This window comes from Mus musculus, chromosome 10 (assembly GCF_000001635.26).
Source record: "Mus musculus strain C57BL/6J chromosome 10, GRCm38.p6 C57BL/6J".
In the NCBI taxonomy this organism is placed as follows: Eukaryota; Metazoa; Chordata; class Mammalia; order Rodentia; family Muridae; genus Mus; species Mus musculus.
The window spans coordinates 98,858,777-98,882,944 of NC_000076.6; the positions used below are offsets into that span (position 1 = coordinate 98,858,777).

The 24,168-nt window shown below is 39.5% G+C and overlaps 1 long non-coding RNA gene across 1 annotated transcript in view; it reads right to left on the reverse strand.

Annotated features, from left to right (window-relative positions):
• The window catches only part of Gm34346, a 49,205-nt gene extending 25,244 nt beyond the window's left edge, over positions 1 to 23,961 (reverse strand). Inside the window, exons 1-6 of the long non-coding RNA XR_871991.2 lie at positions 23,683 to 23,961; positions 23,044 to 23,302; positions 16,401 to 16,479; positions 15,374 to 15,487; positions 14,457 to 15,139; positions 13,513 to 13,603 (exon numbers count right to left, since the gene is read on the reverse strand). This is a non-coding gene — a long non-coding RNA (predicted gene, 34346). The remainder of the gene's footprint in view (positions 1 to 13,512; positions 13,604 to 14,456; positions 15,140 to 15,373; positions 15,488 to 16,400; positions 16,480 to 23,043; positions 23,303 to 23,682) is intronic.
• Positions 23,962 to 24,168: the final 207 nt, after the last annotated feature.

A 24,168-nucleotide genomic window follows, 5' to 3' on the forward strand; every position in this document is an offset into this window, starting at 1 on the left:
CTCCCCTGTCTATCACCAATTAAGAATATGGCCTACAGCTGTATACCTCTTAGGGAAGCATTTTCTCCTTTCAGATGACTCCAGCTTGTGTCTAGTTGGTATAAAAACTAGCTGGCACAACTTCTGTTATGCACCCTCAAGGAAAATATTTCGATTCCATTCTTAGAAGTTTCTATGTACCTCTTTAAATAGCAACCAGCAAAATTCACAATTAGCAAGTGTTCTCGGCTATCGAGCTAAGCCCCTCCCACTGCAATTTCATACCATTCCTGTTTTCGTGCTCATGACTTGAGAGGAGCCGCCAACCACTCTATATTGACAGCCATTATTTTTCATATGCTGAACTTTACTATGATGAACTTATGCCTAAGCAGTCTCTGACACAATGACGTACCTTATTCAGCTATTGACTACTTCTAAATTATTTAGTAATGTTAATCTTATTAATACCTTCTCTGTAAATACTCTCACAATGTAACAAAGTTCATGTTGTCCAATAGCATTTGATTTGGAAAGACAAATGTTTTAAGTGTTGCTAGTTCAGTAATCAATCCTTGGAAATATAGCTCTTTTCCCCCAGTGGGCCAGTTCAATCTTTGGGGTATCATGAACAGATGCAAATTTCTTGATATGATTCCTCATATGTGACAGTGTTCAATGTAACATGTTTCCTGATGTTTACAAAATTAGAAGAAGAAAAAATGAATAAGTCTGTCAAACACATTTTCATTATATGTAGAGTTAAAAAGAACTGCCCACACAAAGACAAAACAAAGGTCTAAATTCACATTTTGAGGAACATCTAGAGGAAATAATGATTAGAATTCATTTTCACCTGACATATAAAATATAAAAACATCTGCAGTGGTTTCCCCAGTCTTTATAAGGTACCCTTACATAGGAAGTGAATATATCATATGCAGTCATATGTCAGGACACAGTTCCCACTCCTGAACCTGTACTAAACTAACCTTGACTTCTCATTTTACAAGTTGCCTCCCACAAAAGGCTGCAAATCTAAGAAGCTCTGTACCCTGTGCTTGTGGTCCCTCTGTGGGATGGCAATGGGTACCTTTGCGTCTTAATTTCATATTATTCTTAAGCACCTCCCAACTCTAACTGTTGACAGTGGGCCAATCTGTCTGATGCTGCTTCAAACTTCAAGTGTCCTCACACAGGGTCAGGAGGGCAGCTGTGAGGCTGTGCAACGCCCTTTAACAAAAATGCCTGCCATTTGGCCACCCAGCCAAACAGTCAAGCACGGGAAGAAAGTTATTAGTTTATCATCATTACAATAAAGTTTGAATGTGAGTTATATTGTTCCTATTCTTCATCTAGGAATGGAAGTGTCAGAGAAATTAAACATTATACCCGAGCCACACAGTCAGAAGGGAGCGGAAGTGGACCTTGAGTGTGTGTCCAGGATTCTACAACACAGGTATTTCCCATTATGCCCTACAGATCCTCACTCTCTTGTTTTGGCGGGACACCCTAATGGTTCATAATAGGATTTGTGGAACTTGACTGGTTTCTGACTCTTTGATTTGCTATTTCCTAAATCATCAACTACTTAGTACCTTTGTATGTTAGTTCCATGATAGTACAACGCAGTTAATGTAAGTATATAATGTAACATTGATATAAGGATAACACATTGTAATAGAGAAAAAAATTAGAGAAATAACAGAGAAATAATTAGGATATACAAATATAATTTGGGAATAGTATAGTATAGAAGGTGATATCAAATTAGCAGAAAAGGCCCACACTGGAAATATAACAATGTGAATGAAGAAGGGCAGCAACACACTTGTCCAGCTACCCCATTTAGACTCTAACAACCCTCAACTGGTGCTCCATTAGCGCACCCAGGGGAATGGGAATGTCAGGATATTCTGCTCCTCTGTTGCATGTGGTGGAGTGCAATAGAATCAAGAGTAGATTATAAGGGAGCCCTGAAGCCCAGGAAAGGCTGGAATCAACAAGAAGGTAGCCCATAGATTCTGCTTTTAAAATGTTGCTTAAAAGCTGTACCAACTGGGCTGGAGATATGGCTCAGTGGTTAAGAGCACTGACTGCTCTTCCAGAGGTCCTGAGTTCAATTCCCGGCATACAACCATCTCTAACGGGATCTAATACACTCTTCTGGTATGTGTCTGAAGACAGCTATGGTGTACTCACATAAATAAAATAAATAAATCTTAAAAAAAAAAAAGACTGTCCTGACCATATTTGACACCAAGTTCTTGTCCTGTCTTGACAGTACCTGCCTCTCCAGTGATAAGATTATAAGCTCCCGCCACCACACCCAGTTCTTTTCTTGTTGTTTAGATTCTTTAAAAATGTAGATTCTAGAGTCAAATTCAGGCCCTCACCCATGAACAGCAAGAGCTTTACCCACAGAGCCATCACCCCAGCTTCCATTTTTAAAGTTAAATATGGTAAGTGTGAATAAAAACAACAAAATTATATGGCACTATGCATGGTACCTCTCTAAAATCTAGGCCTTACATTTTTTCACTAGTTCCTCAAGATCTACAGCCTAATAAAGTTCACAGCATGTTTGACAGCATTTTAAATATACATTATTCTTCTTGATTTGAATTGCAACATCTTTATTTAGCATTCAAACTCTTCACTGCCTCATGCCTCAAAGGATGATATTCTGCCCTAATAGCAGACTTTGTGATAGTTTTCAACTGTGCTCCATGTCTCTTACTGAGACTTTAAAGTCCTTGCTATCAAATCACTCGTCTAAAACTTAAAGTTTCTGTGGCATGATCAAAGGCTGAGATGCCATCGGAAACTTCTAGTAGGATTTCCTCTGGCCCCCGTAGAGCCTGGGTGCGAACACAGAATAAAGATCTTGAGTCCTCGATGATTCGTTGTCAAAGAACTGTGTCATGCAAAGAAAAGAGGTGAGAGTCAGGGAAGATTGAATCATCAGAGTGGAGACGAATCTCCTTACACCTTCCCTCCAACAGCTGGTGCACAAGAAGTGAGAGGAGCCCAGGCTGTCAACTGCAATCCGAACAAGCAGCCTCGTTCTTAGAGTACCAGGAACCTGAATGTCTACTCACAACACAAAGCAAGTGGAAGGAAACTACGTTGTTATGAATGCTTCTGCAAATGTTTAATAATAGCTAGTAGTCACTCCTTTCTATCTCTGCAACAAAAAATAAACTCAGTGTCAGGACTATAATAGTGTGTATATTGCTTGTGCACTGAAGACATCAACTAGTGTTACTTTATTTTATTTTATTTTTTGGTTTTTCATGACAGAGTTTCTCTGTATAGGCCTGGCTGCCCTGGAACTCACTCTGTAGACCAAGCTGGCCTCGAACTCAGAAATTTGCCTGCCTCTGCCTCCCAAGTGCTGGGATTAAAGGCGTGCACCACCATGCCTGGTCTAGTATTACTTTAATTCAAGTATATGCAATTGATAGTAAACCCTCCTTCTCACGGTGCTAACACTTCAGGAGATCAAAAGGCCTAGCTTTTGTTTTGTTTTGTTTTGTTTTGCTTTGCTTTGCTTTGCTTTGCTTTGCTTTGCTTTGCTTTGCTTTGCTTTGCTTTGCTTTGCTTTGACATGGGGTCTTACTGGGTGGCCTTGAACTCACTGTCTTCCTACCTCTGATTCCTAAGTGCTGGGATTACAAGTCATGTGCCAAGACGATTGGCTTGTGAAACAATTTTCATCAATGCTATTTCATTGGTCATAAATTATCCCTGTGGCAGGGAAGATAGGGACAGTATTATTGTCCTCATTTTTAGAGCTTAACAACAGAAACACTTCAAAATAATTTGCCTACAGTTAGAGCTAGTAAATTATAGGGCTGGGACCCAAGATCTTGGATTTTTGACTGTGGCAAAATATGCCGGAAATATAGTACAGTCTTGAAAGGAGGCAGATAATAAATAGCATGTAGTTGCCCTAAGGACAAGAAAAGACAACATAACCCTCATGACAGAAGATAAGAAAGGTCCTTTGATTCCTCTTCTTGGTGACAAAGAAAATCTTTCTCCAAACAGCTAAAATTTAAACTAGTCTCTTGGGTGTTTTTAAAATGCACAGAAGCCAGTGAGAAAGGCCTGGGCCCCGTTTGTGGCCCTTGTAGATAAGATTAGCAGTCATGCATCTACCTGGGGGGTCGTAAGATATTAACCATCCTGGGGTGGGTGGGGAAAGAATATCTCACCGTGCACAGTAACAGATGCCAGAAGACAAAGCAGATGATAAAATGATAGAGATCTTTGTGTCCCGCAAGATATTTGGCCTGGGGGACCATTGAGAAACCACACACAGTTGGAGTGATGGTAAAAAACTAAAAAGAAAGACTGTTTGGTACATGGCAGCCAGTATGTGTTAAATGCAAGAGATGTGTCTTCCCGGGAATCCAAGCTATGAGTACGAGAGCAAAGCTAAGTAGGAAGTCACACTTCTAGAACTGTGCCTATGTGTGTATTTGGGAGTACACACGAGTGAAACTGCTGTTCTTCATAAAGTCACATCCTTTTTACTAAAAGCATACTACTTACTAACTCAAGGCAGGTTTTTGTTGTTGTTGTTGTTGTTGTTGTTGTTTTAAATTGAAGGCAGAGGAATGATTGAGCTGTGCACAGTTAGCATCCTTTTCAAATAATTTTACTAGCTCGAAGGAACAACGCTTGTACGTATTTGGCGTCATTAAAGGTTAGGAAGTGACAGTGGTTAGGAAGCGTATAGGAACAAGGTCAGACGTTCTCTGAATAGAACTGTAGTTTGTAGACTCCTCTACAAGGGCTGAAGCGATGAATCAGTGGTTAAGAGCACTGGCTGCTCTTCCAGAGGACATGGGTTCAATTCCCAGCATCCACATGTCAGCTCATAAGTGTCTATAACTCCAGCTTCAGGGGATCCAACACTCTCATATAGACATATATGCATATATATGAAGGATTTATAAAGAAATCCTTTATTAGGTATGTGAGGCCTTTGCATCTCTCATCCCATTGTTCTGATGAGCCCTACTGTAATCATCAACAATAAAGGATTTGGCAGTGTAGGTGGAAGCAGGGCTCCAAGAAGAATAACATTGGGTAGGTAAGACCCAAACCTAGGTCTCCTGAAAAGGTAGCATTCTGCCAGAGGGAGTTCTTGTCTCTAAATAACATAGACGACACAGGAAAAGGACCAACTGCCAAGAGTCCTCCCAGGAGAGAAAATGAATACCCTGGCATGGGGGCACACTTGCAGTCCCATTACTTGATAGGCAAAACCAGAAGATCTGAACATTTTAAAAAAAGGGAGAAAGAAAGAAAGGAAGGAATAAAGAAAGAAGGAAAGAAAAAGGGAGAAAAAGAAAGAAAAACAAAAGTAATAAAAATGACCACAATAGAAAAAGATACTATCTTCAATTCTCAAATAGAAACATAGAAATTAAGAAATTATATAAGATAAAATAATAGATTTTTTTAAAGATACAGACAAGATGTTCTCAAAAGTCACATAAACTTGTTTTCAGTCTATTATGTGTCAACAGAATCCAAAAATTGTCTACAAGACCATGAAGAGAAACTTCCTGAGGTTAAAAATAAAAGATTAAAATGGGTGACAAAATGCCTTAAATCTGACGTTTTTATACTGAGTTCTTCATATTATTTAGAAATGGAACACTTCTTTCATCCGAGAGCATCAAATGCCTTGCATGGCGTCTCTTCCTCAGAAACATAGTTCTTCAGCGTTTACCTCAGTGCAGGGCTGTCATTATCTTCCAGCTTAGTCATCCAGTTCAAGATGGTCCATATAAATGAATGTTTAACCTGTACAGCCCTACAGAAAACAGTGTGTCTCTTTCTAATGGGTGAATCACAACATAATAGAACCCTTCCCTCCAAGGAGCTCAGCACCTTAATGCACTTTCAAACGGCTTAGTAAGCACTGAAGAACTCAGTCAAAAACCCTTTGACAAAGTCCTTCCATGGGCTGTTCTATTCCAGAGGGCCTCCACCTTGGTAGCAGATCCTTGTCTCCTATGAAGCTTTGTAAGACACACATTGAGTCAGGGTATCTGAAGGGCAGCCTGGCCCTCACTGTCTAAGAGCTCCACAGCTGATTCTCAGTCATAGCCCTGCCTGAGAGCTCAGAAACAGGCAATGTATCAAATGCAGTGGGGCAGGTTTTCCTTGAAAGGAATCGGTGAGGATATTACCCTGCAAAATTTTCAAAAGCGCTCCCTGAGAAGGAGAAACTGCCTGCTAAAAAGAGTGGCCCTAATTTGACTGTTCCCTGAAGTTGCTGTGGCTACACAACCAGGGCAGCTCCAGGCTATACCACTTCAGCAGTAGTAACAAATTCCAAGCATATTTCCAGCGCAAACTGACCTGACCTTTGAATCTAAATCTCTCCAACTCCCTCCTAAAGTTTAACTGTAAATGTTCACTTGGGTTCAACTTGCCAGTTTGCCCTGCATTATTAGTCAGCAGGTGTGGTTTAAACATTTATAGGTAGAAAAGTTCAAATGTGATTCAAGTTTTGTTGTAATCAAATGCTAACTGACTTGTTTGTGCTACTAAGTCTCTTGACTCCTATTGACCTCGGAGAATAACCATTGTCAATGAATCTTGGGGGTTTGGGTCTTTAGAAATTAACAATGGAGTTTATATAGGTTTATAAATATAAAGAATATTTATTGAGACTGCAGTCCACTGTGTGTATGCTGGGAATATATAAGCATACCCTTAATTTATTTACATTCTAATAGAAAGTCTTTATTCATCTAGTTTATTGTATGGATGCAAAGATGCTGTCTTAATTGAGGTTACTACTGTTGTGATAAAAACACCATAACCAAAAGCAAGTGGGGGAGGCATTTATTTCAATCACATTTCCATATAACAGTTCATTAAAGGCAGTGAAGGTAGGAACTCAAGCAGAACAGACACCTGGAAGCAGGAGCTGATGCACAGGCCATGGAGGGGTGCTGCTTACTGGCTCGCTCACCACAGCTTGCTCAGCCTGCTTTCCCATAGAACTCAAGGACCACCGGCCCAGGAATAATACCACCCACAATGGGTGTGGCCCTCTCCCATCAATTAATAATTAAGATAATGTCTTATAAACCTGTCCACAGCCAGATCTTATAGAGACATTTTCTCAATTGAGGCTTCCTCTTCTCTGCTGACTCTAGCTTATATCCAGTTAACATAAAACTAGCGAGTACAGGTATCACTGTCTACACAAAGGAACAAGTTTGCAAGCTAAGACTTCTCTCATTTGGTGTCATGATAGAGGTGATTACAAAGAACCATAGAATCACAGAGGAACACAGATCTTTATAGGGAGAATCACGAGAGGCCTTACACAGAAAATGACATCTATATAGACATCTCGGGGTGGGGGTGGGGGCATAACACATTCAAGAATGGGTGAGAACTACATGGACTTCTTTGCCCATGAGATTGTCTGTTTAATTCCACCCTGGTCCTCATTTCTGATATTTTCAACAGTGCTGTAGATATCATCCCAGTTTCTTGGCTTCTAAGCTCTTTATTTCCAACTGTTTTCTCACTTGTCCCAGGCTCTGGCTTCTACCATTTTATCCTTATCATGGCAATGTCTGTGCAATGTCTCTTAGAAGCTCCAAAGTTCATGTTTCAGGCATTCTGAGCACAGAGCTCCACCCCACTCTAGTACAATACCCTTGTCTTAAAAACCTTACTTCAGAACTCCTTTAGTCTGGTTAGGATCTCTAGTCAACTAACCATCTCATCTGGTCTGCATCACTCATCTCATTGGCATGTATTCCCTGTTTCTTCCTCCCTGGACCAAAAGCCCTGGTGAGGCTCAATCCTCTTATCTATTACAGGCCCAGACTCTAACAGTTGAATACAATGGAAGAACAGCACTGGCAACATTACCTATTTAATTCTGCTGATCTCATGGTCAGTGATTGGGGGGGGGGGTGGGGGTGGAAATTACTTTCTCCATCCTTTTGCAGTTGATGTTCCTTTTGCCTAGGAGTCTTTCCCCTGCAGATAGTCATGTGACAAGCTACTCTGATTTACTCAAGCATTGGTTTATATGTCAACTTCTTAAAGAGGCATTCTCAGGCCATCCTGTCTGAGAGTGTCACCTACCCCAACCTGGCTCCCCTAACTCTGTGTCCTTTTACTCTGCTTTACTTTCCCTCATAGGACTAGAAAACATCTTCATCATTGCCGATCATACACAAGGACAGTAAGGACAACTGTCATGCTCATCGCTATGTGTCTCTGCGTGTGCCAAATGATGAGGGATGTGGTGAAATGTTAGCGAACTGGGTCAAGGTTTAGTGCCCCGATATTCAGTTAAACATTATTTTGGGTATCTCAGAAGATCTTTCTAGATATTAACCTTTCAAACAGTAGTGTGGATGGTTGCCCTTTCCAAAATGGTTGGACTTTGTCCAACCTCCTGAAGTCTTGAATGGACAAAAAGGCAGAATGAGGAAGAATTTGTTCCCTCTGATTCCAAACTGGGACATAGTTTCTCTTGCCTTTGGTCTTAGGAATAGACTAAAGCACTATTGGCTCTCTTGGGTACCCAATTTACTAACTGTAGATCTTATATCTTCCAAGCCTCCACAAGGATACATTACAATTCTTTACAATAAATCTGGAAACGTGTGGTACATAGAACACGACTTGCTTTCAAATGACAATATGAAATGCTAGTAAAGGCTTTTACTTTCTTCCCTCAGAGGTGTGTCAGTTCTCTAGCACTCCATCATAACTTATTGCAAAAGGTTACTTTCTTACTCGGGGGGCCATTATGAACCCTGGCTGACTTGCAGTCTTCCTGCCAACTAGGAGCTACTGCATCCAGCTCAAAAGCATTTGGGTTGAGTTTTTTCCACTTCCACAAGCTATCACACAGACATATGGTTAGGGCTGTTGTATGTTCCACAAAGATCTGGAATCTTCTACTTCAGTGAAATTGTGGGACTTCAGTGGTATGAGATACATCCATATCAAGAACACCCCCCATGCTTTTAATTAAATTATTCTTCTCTTAAAATACCTGTTTAATTTTTATTTATGTTTATGTGTCTATCTTACATGTGTACAGGTCCCCGCAGATACTAGGAAAGGATGTCAGATACCCTGGAGCTGGAGTAACAGACAGTTGTAAACAACTGGATATGATTGCTGGGAACTGAATCCTGGTCCCCTGGGGCTACTTTTAACCTCTGGATCATCTCTCTAGCCCCCCAAATACCCATTTTAAGATTAAGATTAAATGGTTGTATCTGGCTCCTCTAACCCTAACCCTAACCCTCACCCTGGCACCACACCTTTTAAGACTATTTAAATTTTGGAGGTAACATATTTCTCCTCTAGAGTGTTTTTCAACCCATATACCAAAACAAACAAACAAACAAACAAACAAACCCTTGTTAGTGTCCAATAGAGTCCAGAGCAAGAGAAGGGTTTACTATAGGTCCAGGCTGCTGTCCACACTACTCTGCAGTGACGTTAATGTGACAATAACAGATAACCATCATACTTAGTATTAATGATAGATGAGTGAGTGGCTGCTTAAAGCCTTTGATGGGACATTGCAAATGAACTTCAGTGCAAGCTCTTAGGGTGTTGGAGAAAAGCATTCTCATCTTTCTCAGGTAATGATCTCCTTTTGAGAAATAGTGCTAGGCTTCTTTATAACCACAGGCCAGCAAGTAACCAGGCAATCTAATCTACCCATCAATTACTGAGTGTTATCTCATCCCCGAGCCATAAAGCAGGCGAGAACAGCATTAAAAGAACAGGTAAGTAACCTGGGGAAGTGTTTCAAATGTCCACAGTTTCCATGACATTGCTTTTTTTCTTTCTGTGTTTGCATTTATGGTCCTTTGGGAAGTTCACTCTAATCACCTGACAGGCAAAGATATAGCTGACATATAGTTCTAGACAGTATATTTCCTACAATCCTAAGGAAGCTGTATGGATACAATCAGTGATGAGACCTTGACATGCCTTTCAGGCCTGGGAAAGCATTTTCCGGAAGGTTGTATATGGTCTGATCAGCATCTCACACATGGTGCTGTCAATTATACAGCCTGCAGCATTGGGACTACAGGTAGAAAGGTGTGGCCATGGGGTGGGGCCGTTCTATTATCCCTCATCAACGTCCCTCAACATTGCTGCTCCCTGTCCCTACAGTCTTATGCTTTGCTCTCCCAGAGGTTTATACTCAAAAAGGAAAAAGGAAAAAGTTCTGACATTAAAAGACCCAGCAGTGATCCCTTTGGACTGGAAGTTAAAACTGCCATCTGGCTACTTGGGACTCCTCATGCTTCTGAATCCATAGGCAAAAGAGAAAGATGCCCCTGTCAGGAGTGATTGATCCTGACATTGCAGTGAATTTAGGCTCTTTCTACATAATGAAGAGAAGGATGGCCATACAAGTAGCTTCAAGGCACCACTTAGTATGCTTTGTAATTTAGACCAAAGGAAAAATAAAAACAAAAACACAGACCTAGCCAGGCAGAACCATGAAGGACCAAGAGTGAATCAGATATTATCTACCCTGTGACTCACAGGCCATGGATAACTATGAATGTAGCCCAATGCGAAATTATAAATTTACTTTAAAAAAATGAAGGCTTTGTATTTTGTTGTTGTTGTTGTTGTTTCACTATTTTTAAACATTTGATTGTCCATGAGGCTGACAATGCTATGTTGTGATGTCAAAAGGTGGACACACCTGATGCTAGACCTTTCAAGAATGGCGGGGGGGGTTGGTCTCTCTACCAAGTGAAGAACCAGACCAACTCAAGTACTTCCTGAAGGCAAAGGAAATACAGAATAATTAATAAATCAGGTAGGTGTGACCAGCAGCTACAACCATGTAACTAGCTATAGAAAGGCTAGAGTTGTTATGAACATTTTCTCCTCGTTTGGCCTTGAATGTGCTTGTGTATGCGTCTACTTGAAATACATATGTACCTGTAAGCATATGCTTATATGTTTATTTACATACTTAACAAGCAACCTTATTTTCTTTTCTCTGTTGCTCACTTAAGTAACATCATGTGTAGTGACTTTACAGCAAGTGTTTAAATATTGCTACTTTTTGTGTTGTAGTGTTTAAAAGTTAGAAGATATCAAGAACAAAAATATATATTTCTCTTACACGCGTTCGCAACCGGCCAGGAAAGACGCAACAAACCGGAATCTTCTGCGGCAAAAGCTTTATTGCTTACATCTTCAGGAGCAAGAGAGCAAGAGCAAGAGCTCTATTGCTTACATCTTTAGGAGCCAGAGCGCAAGAGCGCAAGAGAGCTAGAGAGCTAGAGAGAGAATGGCGAAACCCCGTCCCTATTAAGGAGAATTATCCTCCGCCTAGGACGTGTCACTCCCTGATTGGCTGCAGCCCATCGGCCGAGTTGTCGTCATGGGGAAGGCAGAGCACATGGGGTGGAGAACTACCCTTGGCACATGCGCAGATTATTTGTTTACCACTTAGAACACAGGATGTCAGCGCCATCTTGCAACAGCGAATGTGAGGGTGGCTTCCTACATATTTCACTTCCAAAATTGTATTTCCCCTTTTAGGAAAATGGTTAGAGCACTTTTCCTTGTACACAGCATAATTTCATGGTGTCAGTTGGAGTTCATACTATGGACTCTATCTGGAAAACACATATGCTCTGTGGAGATTCATAAGGTGTCTTGGGTTGACAGGGAATGTGGAATGGACTTGCTATACTTAATTTTACATGTCAATCTGACAGGGTCATAGAATGTTTGATTAAACATTTCTCAGGGTGAGCCTGGGAGGGTCTTTCTGTATCAGATCAACATTTTAAATCAGTAGATAAACTAAAGAAGATTACCCCTTCCATTGCAGGTGCGTCCAATAAAAACCTAAACTGGATAAAGCAGGGTAAAGAAGAAGCCATTGTCTCTGCCTACCATTGATCTGGAACTCATTGTCTTCTGCCTTTAAACTCTAACTCAGAGTGGAAACTACATCATTGCTTACGCTGGTTCTCAGATCTTTGGTTATACTGTAAATCAGGCCCTACACCCATGAATACGTGGACAGCACAAATTCACTTCAGTGAATTACCAAAACAAAATGGACAGAAACAAGAGAAGATGGGGCTATATGAGTGGATCTGGGACAAATCAGAAGGAGGATACAATCAAAATATATTATATACATGTATAAAGTTCTCAAAGAATGAATAAAAATATATGAAAGGTTAAACAGATCATCGGCTGTCCTCCTGGTCAAGTCCCTACACTTGAACAGAAACTGTATTCCTAGTTCTTAAAACGTTGGCATCTTAAAAGCTCCACTCACACTCATAAAGGCTCCCCAACATAGCGGCCCAATCATGAGCTGAACAAAGATGACACCAATAGACACACCAAAATGAAGAAGGAAAAACCTACAATGCCTCAAGTCTATACCAAGAACTATAGGCAACTAAGGAATAGTAGAGAGGGAGAAATAGTCTTCCTGGGAAACACACACTGACTGGTTACATTCAAGCAGCCTCAATACAGACTGAACAGGTTATATTTAGGAATGTGTGTGTGTGTGTGTGTGTGTGCGTGTGTGTGTGTGTGTGTGTGTATGGAGAGGGCATGAATGTGAAAGAGAGCAAGGAGGGGTGTATAGAAGGATTTGGAATGAGGAGAAGGAAGAGAGGCATGTCATAATTATATTCTCAAAAAGAAGGTGGCAACTTCAGACCTTAGGACTCTTTAGATTTCACATAATTTCTGTAATAAATCTATATATATTTAAGTCTTTTATTGGCTGTAAACTTTAACTGGATGAGTGGGTAAATGAATGGCTTTCCTTATATCTAAATGGTATCAGACAGATTAAGTTATGAAGCTAAAAAATGATATCATTAACGGAAATTACCTGTATTATATCGTAACTAAAAACAATATACTCAACACATTTAAATAAGTTATTCTATTTACTACTCATAACCTTATACAGTTGCTATTTTTATGATCTCTACTTTACAGAAAGCATACAGGAGATGACTCTCTGTTTCATACCCCATTCTCTTGAAATTTTATTTCACCAATAGAAGCTGTTCTAATATTTATGTTCTTTCAGATCAATAACCTAATCAACTAATCAGCAATAGCCTTGACCCTATGTGATTTCCTGTAAGCAAAACAAGTCATTGGAGATGAGCACACATATCTTCCTGGTTTCAGAAGTCACTGGATCAAATAATCTGAACATGTAATAGCTTTGGCCAACTCTTACACTTGTCAATTCTGTAACTCACAATTTCTAATAGGAAAAGAAACAAAAACCATATGAGTTAAATAGCTACTGATGACAACCAACTATAAATGAAAAAGAATGAGCTTGATGAAGCACATGAACCTTTTCACAAGTATGGACTCAGATTAACAGCAACATAAGGATTATGTTTTACTCTAAAGTATAAAAAGTCTATCCACAGTGCAAATGTGTTTACAAAACAAAACTCCTCCCACAGTCATGGCTACCTTGATCAGGGGTCAACAGGTTCTTGTTTTTGTAAATGTTGAGATAGTAAATAATTCAGGTGTGTCGTTTCCATCATGCTAATTTCTGCTCCTGTCACATGAAAACAGACCACAGGCTAGTAAATGACTGATGATAGGATATCACACACACACACAGAGAGAGAGAGAGGAGAGAGAGAGAGAGAGAGAGAGAGAGAGAGAGAGAGAGAGAGAGACAGAGAGAGAGAGACAGAGAGAGACAGAGAGAGACAGAGAGAGACAGAGACAGAGATGACAGAGACAGAGACAGAGTCAGAGACAGAGTCAGAGAGTCTAGCTTTATAAAACTTTGAGCACAATGGTGGAAGAGACTAGAAGTTATAGTTTGTCTGAATGTCCCCCTCCCCAGCCCTTATCTGGAATTTAGGAACCATATTGCCAGATCAGAAAAACAAGCAGAGAGAGAGTCTTCATTCATCCTGATGCAAGCTAGGTGCTGCTGAATTCTAATGGTGACAACTTGGAGTGTTGAATACATTGAGAAAAGGTAGAGGTGGGAATGGATACCAGACTTTATCATCTACTTCACGCAGTGTCATCTACTTAATTCCTAACTAAACTAATTCATTCAACAGCAACAAAAACTTCACCACCAAATTTTCAAGGTTTCTGATCCCCGCTGAGTTCTAAATCCTAGGAGCAACAACCAGAAGTTGGTACTAAATTGTAAGGGATGCAAACTGCAGCAGGACTGACTTCTCAGAAGCAACTCCCACCACCTACATGGTTCCCAGGGAACTGTATACTCCACCCACAAGCCATCATTTTAAAATTCGATTTCTAGAGGACTATAACAAAGTTTCATATACTCAACTGTGTAAATAAAAGAAATGCATTGTCTCCAGTTCCTGAAGGGAGAAGTTTGAGATGAGGTTGACCCTGAGGAATGTGAGGGGTGAACTTACAGGCCATCCTAGCTCCTGGTAGTGTGCTGGAATTAGTTTGCATTCCTTTGTTTGTAGGTGCATCATACTCTCTCTGCCCCCACCTTAACATGATATTCTCCTCCACGTACTCTTCTGTTTCTGTATCCAAATCTCTTATTTTTACAAGGACATCAGTCTTAGTGGATTAGGACCCATTTGAATAAAATCATCAAGTTAGTAATATACAAAAAGTAAGGTCACACTCATAGATACAACCTGAAAATTAAATATCGTGTAGAAACACACAATTCAACTCTTAACAATTCTAAGGTCTCCCAAGCAAGGCCAAAGAGAGACATCCTGGGGATTTTTAGAAAGACAATTGAGAAATCTCATCAGGATAACTAAAAGTGGTGCTATGTTAATCTCAAGAGCACTTAGTAAACATGTTTTTGCCCTGTATAGAAATTCCAGCTGCAGTAATAAGAAAACTAATATACATAAGAGATGAAATATTTTTAAATTGCTAAAACATACAGAAAGCAAAACATCACCTGTGGATGTGACAGCATCTGAGTCACTGGTTCCAGATGTTTCACGGAAGAGCCTCCAGCTGTCGGGCCCATTCCAAGGTTTCCTTACATCTCAGTGGTCTTTGCAATTTTTGATATTAATATTTTTGCATCTCTCAGTCTTCAATTATTTGTCCTCCACTGTATTCACTTAGGAGATTCCATATCAAATGTAATTATTAAAAATATTATAGAAATATATACCACCAAAAAAAAGATTGTAAGCTACCCAACAGGGAATATAATAATAAATGCTCTGGTCAACAGAAAATGAAAAGACATCCAGAAACATTAGCAATGCTAATAATAACAAAATTATCAGTCGGGACTTTGATGTTGTGATAGAGTTTGTTCTGAGTTTGGAGTTCAACAATAAAAGCTTACTTTATTTAGAGTAGAAAGTTCGGTAATCATTCTCTGCTGGTTGTGCCTTGGCTTCTCATAGGCTTCATATATCCTTCTTCATATATCTGGCAAGTGTCTATGATCTTGACAGACCTAAAGAACCAGTAAAACAGGAATTCTAGGGGATTATTATCTATTTGGGGTGTAAAAGCTAACAGGGAAAGAATTCATCTCAAGGACAGAGAAAACCAAAGGTTAATCAGAAAGTGGTAGCCACTAACAATTTTACACACACTCAGAAAACTGAGAAAAGGCAAGTTTATTCCCTTAAGTCTCCACGAATCATTGAGAGTTCTGGTCAGCCTCACTATCATTGTCTACTATCTTGGCAACAGTACATACAATGATACTGCAGCCTGTTAGTCATGTTTACCAACAGCATTGGCCAACCAAAAGAGAATGCTACCAGCAATATTATCACCAGTGATTTTATGGATAAGAGTTTGAAAATGTTTAGTGTCATCACCATTAAACAAAAGGGGGGAGGAATGGATGTATATATACCACGTGGTAGTTAAAACTAGTTTGGAGGCATATCTGAAACTAGTCCCCAGTTATTTCAGTGAATATATTAAGATTTTTACAGCCTACAAAGAAGACAAAAGTAAAAACAGACTGGTCCTGTTTGTGGCTATTATTATAAGCTTACTTTTTCTTCTGTTTTGTTTCAGCCCAGAAAAAGACATTCATTCTTTTGAGGTAATCTCTAGGCTAGCCTTGAGCTACAGCCTTTGCTTCATCCTCTCCTGTGCTAGTACTAGAGAGCTATGACAATATGGTTAACTAAAATCTAATACTTTGAAAGAACAATGAAAAGAAATTGTATGCATTTTCAATTATTCTTTACTATTTGTAGCTTTATATTTCCTTTATAGTTGCATTGTGATTACACATATTGAATTTATTTTTACTAAATATCAATAATTTTATTTCAAAAGTCCCTAAGGAGCAATTTGAAAAGCACTAGTAGACAGAATAACAGGAAAAAAGAAAACAAAATACTCACAAGGTGTAAAATGAATCTCTACCCCAAGGAAGCTGAGAAAGGACGGGTACTCCAAGTTCCTGGGCTACAGGGTAAGATCCTGTATTAGAAAAGAAAACTAAAAAGAAAAGAAAAAAAGCCCACTCTACCCCCACCCCCAAATGGACATTGTGGTACAGCTCTGTAATCAGCCCTTGGAAAGTGGAGGCAGGGAGATCAGGAGGAGTTCAAGGTCATCTTCTGCTATGTATGGAGTTCCTGGCCAGCCTAGGGTACAGGTGACCTTTGTGGTGGGGTACAGGGAATATAAAAGAATTGGAACCCCTATCTCTGGCTAACTGGGTACTCAGCTCAGAGAGAGAGGCAGAAATCACTGAACTCTCCCTCTGTGGTATGTGGATCACACAGGTCTATAGGAGGCTCTGGCTATAGATGTAAAAATCCTCAGAGCCTACCTTATTTGCTATCAGCTATGCCAATCCTGTTCAACACCAACTCTGTCTTGACACCCTAGTGTTGAATCATAAAACTTCATTATGTTTAAACAATAACGGGTTTTTTGTTTTTGTTTTTTGGGTTTTTTTTTTTTTGTTGTTTTGGTGGGTTTTTTGTTTTTTGTTTTTTGTGGTTTTTTTGTTTGTTTGTTTGTTTTGGTTTTTTGGTTTTTTAGTTTTTTGTGGTTTTTTTTGTTTTGTTTTTTGTTTTTTTTGTTTTTTTTTGTTTTTTTTTTGTTTTTTTTGTTTTTTTTTTTGTTTTTTTTTTTTTTTTTTTTTTTTTTTTTGAGACAGGGTTTCTCTGTATAGCCTGGCTGTCCTGGAACTCACTTTGTAGACCAGGCTGGCCTTGAACTCAGAAATCCACCTGCCTCTGCCTCCCGAGTGATGGGATTAAAGGTGTGCACCACTACGCCTGGCAACAATAGTGGTTTTTAATGTTTTATCTGAATATATCCATGTTTCAAAGATAAAAATCTAGGCATGGAAAAACTCTTCAGTGACAAATTTTGGCAGTTTTGTTGTTATTGTGTGTTTGTTATTGTTCTGTTTTATTTGGAGACTCAAGAAGTTTTGTTGTTTTGCTTTGTTTGTTTTTTGTTCGTTTGTTTGTTTATTTTGTCTCTTTCTTTTTTGGTGCTGGAAATGGAACACAAGGCATTGCACACACTAAGCAAGAGTTCTACCACTAGGTTGCATCCCCAGCTCTTTAAAATAAAACTAGAAAAAACTTTCTTGAGGCAGATTCTCTTATATTTTTAGTTGTGAACCTAGCCTTTAATGGCTGAGCCATCTCTCCAGCCCGAAGCAGATTGTCAATATACAGCCAGATTATCCTTATACCCAAGGTCTTTCTGCCTCAGCCTCCTGAATGCCAAAATTAGACATGTACCACTGAGCTCTTGTTTTAACTTCAAAACACTAAGTAAATTCTCAAAACTTATAATCAAAACATCTGAATCATAAATCCATTAAACATTTTGGATATAATAAAATAGTAAATTTTCAATTCTAAATGTTATTTTTCAGCATAAAATAAAATGTCATTTTAAAACTAAAATTCATTTTAATTACTCTTAAAATTACATTCATATTAGACAACCACATATTTAGTTTTTACTTATATATTTACCACATGCTATCATATTTAATGTTGAAAATAAGATTTTACTAACAGCTGGACTTTTATTATTTTAAAGTTGAAACCACCTTTAAAAATCATTTGATGTAAGCCTTAACATCCAGCATAGAGTCACTAAATTTTAATTTCAGAAGTGACCTCTATGGAGCATAAGGGTCACTGTTTTCAAGATGTTTTGCTATTTAAATACATGCTTCATGTTGCGTTAGTTTAATACATAGAAGAAATAATGTTTACAGGCAATTAGGATTATAAAACTCCTGGTTAATATTAAGTAGGTTTTAGAAGGATCTTCAAACCTCACCTACCCTGTGTGATATACTCTATGTCAAGCCGCGGAAGGATTGTAGGGATTAAACTAGTGTCCTTTACCCGGAAAAACAAGGCAGACACAGGGTCAAGTACATCTCTGAGAAAGGGCTCATCTCCTTCCTAACCCTTGAAACACTCTGACAAGCAATGCTGTGGAATGTACTGAGGGAGACCGTCTCCTATCCTTCCGCACCACTTTATTCTCTAAACTTTGTGCAAAGAGTTGAATTGAAAGTTTATCAGATCACAAAACGACACCTTTCAATGTAAAAACTATATCATATTCTATAGCATTATTATAATTTTGGGTTATAAATTATTTAGACAGAACTGTTAAGAGTACATTTGGAGGTTGTAGGATTTTTTTTAAAAAGACTATTTTGTAAATACACTGCACTGGGTGTGGGGAGGGGGAACTATTTCTTTAAATAATAAAGTGAGTGGCCAGAGATGTCTCAACAGGCAAAGATGCCACCAAACCTGACCAACTGACCATGATCTTCTGATGTCCATACATACACACATATACTGACTCTCTCTATCTCTCTCTGTGTCTGTTTGTCTGCCTGTCTGTTTCTCTCTCTCTCTTCTCTCTCTCTCTCTCTCTCTCTCTCTCTCTCTCTCTCTCTCTCTGTGTGTGTGTGTATCATTGCCAGGGTTCACTTTTTAAATTTTATTTCTTTTTCACATTTATTGGTGTGTGTGTGTGTGTGAGAGAGAGAGAGAGAGCATATGTTGTTATTTGTTTATTTGGGTTTTTTGTTTTTCATAGGGTCTTATCTTGTAGCTCAGGCTAGCCTGGAACTTTTTATGTAATCCTGGGTTGACCTCAAATTTGCAATCATCTTGCCTCTGCCTCCCCAGTTCTGGTTTACAGGGTGTTCCACTACGCCCAGTTGTTTGTCATCGTTACCATAGAAACTAGATGACTGGCGAGTTAAGTAGACACCTTCTCAGAGGTCCTCACCCTAATTTCCATACCCTGGCAGCATGACTTTTGTACATAACATGTATCTGCTGAGCATCAACAACTGCCTATGTGAAACCAGAGTTCAGATATGTGGTTAGACACTACCAGGAAAGAGAGAGAGAGAGAGAGAGAGAGAGAGAGAGAGAGAGAGAGCTTTCCATTTTTCAGCTTTAGTAAAAGAATGTATGTAGCTGGCAGAACAATGCTTTTTTTTTTTAAAAAAAAACAGGGTACAGCTGGGATGCTGACAATTACTGGAGAAAAATACTGTGATAACTCTTAAAATATATTATTTTTTTCCAAAACTATGTATTTTCTGATGTGAAGAGCTGAGCTGGGACCATATATGTCATAACTAAAAGTTACTTCCTAAAAAGAAAAAAAAAAAAAAAGAAAATCAAAGTGAAAAACTGCTTCCAACTTCCTCAAGTCCTTGTTCTACCAAGAAAAGCCAGCAGGACAATTGTGCCAGAAGAAAACAATGTTAAGAACTGGTCGATTAGAAGAGATAGATGAAAGAGTAAAAAACTTGGAGAAAATTTTTAAACATACATTTAGTGCCTTTGATGAAAGATCAGGGAATGAGAGGGGAGGGAAAGGGAGCAAAAAGGAGAGAAAACGGTGCTAAAGAGGTTGTGTTGGTTTAATCCTTTTGTTCTTCCCCTAAAAACACTTTTAAAAACAGAAAGAAAGAAAAGCTAAGCTATGGAAACTGTCTCCACCCAAAGTGACAGAATTGAAACTCACTGTCACCAGAGTAGCAGATTTGCTTCACCATTACATGCCCTGCCTAGCACTGGTGGACCCTGGCATCACCTGAGCCATTCCTTCACCTGCATCTAACTCCATAGTTGGCTTCCTGCATCTTTTACAACTGCAGAGTCCCAGGGGTGTAAGATCCTGGCACAACAGAAACAAGGAGAGATAATGGGGATTTGGCACCCACCGCTGAAGTAACAAATCCAGGTAAAGATCCTCCCTGGATGCTGATGTTTTAGGCTCAGAAACACTCCACAAAACACATTAACCTAAGATGAGAAAGTGTGGTCCCACAATGAAGAATCTTGAACTTCTCGCCTTGATGAAGTTAAATGTTCAGTCCCTCAACACAGGACCATAACCTGACATTCACCTGTGTGCTATTACTGCCCAAAACACTGAAAAGACTTTAACCTAAATCTAATTCTGAAGAAGCAATCAAACAAACAGAATTTAGGACTCTCTCTATGACAAGTGACCCGGACTTTTCAAAAACAGTATCCTTTTTCAAAATGGAAAATAGCTCTATTCAAAGAGATGGAAGATACTGTACTCAAATATCACACAGTATTCTAGATCAGTACCTTCAAAGTATAAAATAGCTAAAAATGATATTAGGTGCCAGTCCCACATTTTAAATATAGATAGCATATGAGATAACAGGTTTTTAAATTATTATTAGTTATCTTGTATATGAGATTTGTTTTGTAGGATAGTAGTCTAATTCTTAAAAGATGTAGGTTAAGTATGCTTGGGCATGACAGAATGCCTGTAAGTTACTTTCAAACAGGCCATTAAAAAAAAGTGTGTGTGTGTGTGTGTGTGTGTGTGTGTGTGTGTGTGTGCGCGCGTAAGATATAAATCAAATATGGCAAAATAACAATGGGTGGAATACATAAAAGAAATTTATGTGTTTTGGTATACTATTATACATTTTTAAAGTTTTAAAATGTTGAAAATAAAAAGTTGGGTGACAAAGAGCTGTTGGGAAGCTCTTGCCCTGTAAGTCAGAGATCTTGGACACTTTAACTGTTGCCTCTGCACTGAGCAAGACCTCTAGGCCTCAGAGCACAAAAAGGGTAACCTCACCAGCCTGCTCGACAAGAAATGTTCTGAAGATGAATAATGATATCATGGCTAGAGAGTGTTTGTGAACTACAAAAATCCTCCTGTGGTCTCAGCTGTAGGGCAGAGGCTAGGAAACTCTCTAGTCTCTAATTGCAATTCAACATCTCCTTTAACTACGAAGGTAGGCATGAGTTAGTACACCACGTATCTGGCGTACAAGAAGAGCTTAATAGTTCTGGCTCCGTTTTCTTAACTTGAACAAATGACTGTCACACAAAGCATGAGTCAGCAACAGAGCCATTGATACTCTCCTATCTTCTTTCCCTTCTCCATCTCAAAGACACGCCTACTCTGACCCAGTACTACAGGAGGATACTCTCTCACTGACTCATGCTTTCCATGGCCCTCACTTGTGCAACTTACAGAAACAAATGGTGATAACAAAGGGAACACAGAACGTTCCACCCTGAACTCTCAATCTCCACACCCCCGAAGCAGTTCACTAGGTGCCTCTCAACCTGATGGCATGACGAAAGCCCTGACACCCAACACAAGACTTTGCCTGCACCCTGGATTCTCCTTTTCTATTAGCTACCTCTGGTCATTTAGAAAGAAATGCTGCTGGCTTTTTAAAAATAGATAGAGAGAAGTTCTAATTATTTCTTGCCATGTCTACTATCACTACTCAAAATGCAAGCCATCTCCACCTCTTACCGAAGATCAATACAACATCCTTCCAGAAGGCTTTCCTGCCTCCTCTTTTCTTCCTACTTAATTAGATGCCCTCTACATATAATTATCCTTTTAAGAAATGCCACATTGTCCATTTCTCTATTTCATACCTTGATATGATTCCCATTTTCTTCAGAGTAAAAGTCAAAGTCCTACAAATGATCTTAAGAACATATATCTGTATACATGATAAATAGAAACCTAGACTTCCCCCTTCCCCCTGTGACCTCAATTCCTGTCTCTGCTTTGCATGCTGCCTCAGCCACACTCACTTCCTTATAGTCCCGTGAGCATGCAGACATGGTCTCACTTTAGGGCTTTAACGCTAGGGATTCCCACTGCTTTAAACTGCTTCCCTCAGATGGTGACACCCATCATCTCTTTATCTCTGACAATCCTTATGCCTGTTCTGGCAAGCCTTTTAAAAATAGTAACCAACTCACTATTCCTAATCCTTCTTATTCCTTTCTAGTTTCATCTATAATACGTATTGCCTTCCAAAACATAAGCAAGGTATATGTTGTCTGTCATCAGATGGTATTTGTGGGCCATATTATAGTTCACATGCTTCAAAGATGGTTTCTTTGTTTTTGTTATTTTGTTTTGAGACAGGGTAGCACTTGCCCATGCAAGACTCTATCTCACTGTGTAACAGGATGATCTTGAATTCCTGATCCTCAGCACTGCTACAATTATTGATTACCACCCTGTACCACCATAGCTGGTTTCTCTGACGTAGCTGGCTTCTCTGAAAGTTAATCGTATTAGTTTCCAAAGTGTATGCAGGAGCATATAAAAGATGTACAGTAACCCCATACGGTTGCACATAACTTTAATCCCAACACTGAAGAGGCTAAGGAAAGATTGTGAGCTTGAAGACAGCCTGAGGTACATAGCAAGTTCTTGTCTTAGCAGTGCAATGATGAAATACAGTATCTGAATCATGGTTACAGTATCTGAACCATCTGGAACATTGGGCCAAGTCGGCCAACATGTGTTCAGTATCTGAACTGTGTGGAATTCGGCGGTATGCATCAAACATTCATGCTGTGTAACCATCAGACCACCCCTCTCCAGAACATTTTTCCTTCTTGCAGAACTGAAACCATCGACATTAACGATTTCCTCATTCTCATGTCCTCACATTGCACAAGAACCTAGAACAGTTTCTACCACATGGATGCTTACCATGTTTTTTCTTGTTGTTGTTGACCAAATAAATCAAATACTTCACTCAGAACTTCGGATGCCATCTCTATGGGGAATGTTTCCAAATGTAGACCTCGAGCACAAGATCCTAGGTCAAATTCCTCCAGCTTTATCTGAATCATGCCCCCTTGTTGCCATCAGAAGCACCCTGTGTGAAGCACCTGTAACATTTGTGTTATTTGAAGTATTGGCTGCACCTCTTGAGCCTCTGTGGTCTCCATTGTCACAGACAGGTCATCTGAAACATAGCACACCTTTGCTAAGATTCCAGAAAATGAATACATGACAATAGCAGAATTATAAGTATTGGGCTTCCCCTTAACCCACACGTTTTGGCACTCACTCTGTTGTTCCAAGTCAGCCAACATGTGCTAAGGATGAGATTCTCTGAATAGAGAGAGAATAGATAGAAATGCATACAACTATTGCTTTAGTGTTATTAAAAGAAGATCAAAGCTTAGTAGTACATGTTAATAGCCTTAATATATTAATATTATATACATGCAAATATGTGTGAGTGTGTGTGTGTGTGTGTGTGTGTGTGTGAGTGTGAGTGTGTTGAGGCTCAGTGATGGAGAAGACCCTGGAAATAAGGAAGAGACGACTCAAAATACTCACTTTGAAAATTTAGTATAGAACGAGACCAAGCTGCTGGTGAGTTTGCTGCTTTTCTTGAGCGAAAGCTTGAGATGGAAAGCTTGGGCGACCACAATTGACACTCTCCCACCTCACCTAAAGTAGAAGGTCATGGTGTCTAGAGTCCATCCTGGGAAGCCTATTATTAGCAGTGAGGAAGCCAACTTTTTAGGAAGACATATGATTGTGTCAGTCAAATTTACTTGCGTGCAGCTGGTAGGAAAGGTTCCAGAATCTCTGGCAGACGTGTCTGTAAACCAAGAGGCAGGCTAATGCTGGGATCCGGAAACAAAGTTTCGAGCAGCAGTAAGGAAAAAAAAAAAAAAAAACCCTTCCTCTCTTCTGTAAGAGTAGAGGGGTGGCAGCTGCCATGGAGGGTGCCCCAGAGCCAACTGGGTAGGGACCCGGCAGAGACAAGCAACAGCTGCTACAGCATCATGGAAATGGCCTCAGCCAGCAAGTAGAAGG